Source organism: Saccostrea cucullata, unplaced genomic scaffold (genome assembly GCF_032062105.1).
Source record: "Saccostrea cucullata isolate Sc308-1 unplaced genomic scaffold, CSIRO_AGI_Scuc_v1 ctg1286, whole genome shotgun sequence".
Classification (NCBI taxonomy): domain Eukaryota; kingdom Metazoa; phylum Mollusca; class Bivalvia; order Ostreida; family Ostreidae; genus Saccostrea; species Saccostrea cuccullata.
This window is the reverse complement of record NW_026939972.1, coordinates 59,145-62,355: the sequence shown is the minus strand read 5'-3', so window position 1 is coordinate 62,355 and position 3,211 is coordinate 59,145.

Genomic DNA, 3,211 nt, shown 5'->3' with positions numbered 1-3,211 from the left:
ACTGGGGGGGGGGGGGGACGGTAATCTTCACATGCATGTCAAACAGTTGAAAATAGAAAATGTGTATATAAAATACATCAAACAGGAACACAACATGCTATCTTCTACTAGACTTGCTTCGGATGCTGAATCTGACCTACATTTTCCGGTTGAGTGAACAGGTTAAAGTTTTTGGTGATGGTTTCATTTTGAAGATACTTTGAGCACTATAATGACCAAACTTGCATGGATGGTACGTCTTAGGATGTATTCTACTAGACTTGCTTCGGATGCTGAATTTGACCTACATTTTCCGGTTGAGTGAACAGGTTAAAGTTTTTGGTGCAGGTTTCATTTCCAAGTTACTATGAGACATATAATGACCATACTTACATGGATGATACATCTTAGGATGCATACTACCAGCCTTGCTTCGGATGCTGAATCTGACCTACATTTTCCGGTTGAGTGAACAGGTTAAAGTTTTTGTTGAAGGTTTCATTTTGAAGATACGTTGAGCCCTATAATGACCAAACTTGCATGGATGGTACATCTTAGGATGTAATCTACTAGACTTGCTTCGGATGCTGAATTTGACCTACATTTTCCGGTTGCGTGAACAGGTTAAAGTTTTTGGTGCAGGTTTCATTTCCAAGCTACTATGAGACATATAATGACCAACTTGCATGGATGGTACATCTTAGGATGCATATTACAAGACCTGCTTCAGATGCTGAATCTGACCTACATTTTCCGGTTGAGTGAACAGGTTAAAATTTTGGATGCAGGTTTCATTTCCAAGGTACAGTACTATGAACCCTATAACTACTAAATTGCATGGATGGTACATCTTAGGATGCATACTACCAGACTTGCTTCGGATGCTGAATCTGACCTACATTTTCTGGACGAGTAAACAGGTTAGAGTTTATGGTACAGGATTCATTTCCAAGTAACTTTGAGCTCTATAATGACAAACTTGCATGGATGGTACATCTAAGGGTGCATTCTACTAGGCTGGCTTCGGATGCTGAATCTGACCTACATTTTCTGGATTAGTGGAAAGGTTAATTTTTTTATACAGGTTTCATTTGCAAGTAACTTTAAGCCCTATGTTGACCAAAAGTTATGGGTGCAAGTCTATCACCAAGAAACTATTAGGCTTATATAAACCAGTTGCACAAATGATGCATCAAGGGATGAAAACTCTCAATCTTGCTTCAGATGCTGGATTTTAATTACATTTTCATGATGAAGAACTAGTTTTTAGTTTTTATATAGGTCTATTCCAAAGTATCAAATTTGCATAAATTTTGCATTTTTGGATGTACACTTTTTGTTGGTTTATTGTGTGACTTAATTTGCCTTACTTAAAGACAACACACGTTGAGGTGAGCTCTGTAATCTCTGATTACCTATGTTTTATTATCATATGATTAATTTTTATCAAAATTAATATACTGATGTAAAATGCATAATGCATCACAAAATGTTTCTCAGATAATAGTAACAATTATAGTTTATTATGCAGTGTGTTTATTTGCATATTGAACTTTGTTAATAATTAACATGACTATATACAAGTACTTGTTATTTTTTGTAATACAATGTAATTACAAAACCTTTCCAGACAAACATGTACTAGAATAACTAATTCTTTGATGCTTAGTTCATTTTTATGACATTGTGAGGATGATAAACATTACATGTATCTTACTATGAGTAAATGTAGTGTATAAGGCATGAGTGGTGTGATGTTAAACTTCTATGATCTTTTTGGAAAAAGTATAGGTGGGTGATGGGAGTTCTGGAATTTGTTTATGCAAACTGAAATCCCTTATTGTTACTTTTGTCAAGTTAAATGAATTGTTATTAAAAATGTTAGTTGAATACATTTCTTGTTTGTTCACTTTGTGCATTCAATGTATTTGTATGTTAAATACATACAAGTAAATTCAAAGAATTGTGGTCCCCCGCTTTCGGTGTCTTTGTGACTGAGATGTTATTGTTTTTATGACATATTGTGTCTAATATGAACACCCTATCATATGTCATTTATTTAGAAATTATCATTGAAGTTGATTTTTTTGAAGGATGAAAACCCTAATCCTGACCGTTAAAACTTATAGCCAAAGTGAAAGTTTTTAAGTAGGTCAACTCCAAGGTCAAGATCAAAGGGTCAAAGTTGTTGATTTCCAATGAAAGGTCTTTTCACAAGAATTACGTATGTGAAGTACGAAAGTCCTAGCCGTTACCATTCAAAAGTTATGGCCAAGGTTAAAGTTTATTCATAAGTACGTAAATCTTTAAGGTCTAGCCGTTACCATTCAAAAGTTATGGCCAAGGTTAAAGTTTATTCATAAGTACGTAAATCTTTAAGGTCAAGGTCAAAGTTGTTGATATCCAATTAAAGCTCCTGCCACAAAGAATATATATGTGAAAAATGAAAGTCTTATTATCTATCATTCAAAAGTTGTGACCAAAGTTAAAGTTTTTTTAAAAGTAGTGAAAACTCCAATGTCAAGGTCAAAGGGTGAAAGTTGTTGGTATCCAATGAAAGGTCTTCTCAAAGGATTACATATGTGAAGTAGGAAAGCCCTAGTTCTCACATTTCAAAAACTATGGTCAAGGTTAAAGTTTATTCATAAGTACGTGAATCTCAAAGGTCAAGGTCAAAAGGTTAAGGTTGTTGGTATCCAATGAAAGGTCTTGACTCAAACAATACATATGTGAGAAATAAAAGTTCTAGTATCTACTTTTTAAAAGTTGTGACCAAGGTTAAAGTTTAAAAAGTAGTTAAAACTCCAAAGTCAAGGGGTAAAAGTTGTTGGTATCCAATGGAAGGGTTTTTTTTACAAGTATGACATATGTTAAGTACGAAAGCCTTAGTCCTCACCGTTCAAAAGTAATGGTCAAAGTTAAAGTTTTTTCATAAGTACTGAAACTCCATGGTCAAGGTCGAAAGGTCAAGGTTGTTGGTATCCAATGAAAGGTCTTGCTTCAAAAAATACATATGTGAAATATGAAAGTCCTAGTACCTACCATTCAAAAGTTATGGCCAAAGTAAAAGTTTGGAATTTTTGTGTAAAAGTGGTTTAAACTCAAAGGTCAAAAGGTCAAATTTGGTGGTACCCAAAAGAAAGGTATTGTAACAAGGAATACACATGTGAAATATGAAAGTCATAGCTCCATTAAATCAAAAGTTATGGGCAAGGTTAAAGTTTTTGTGACG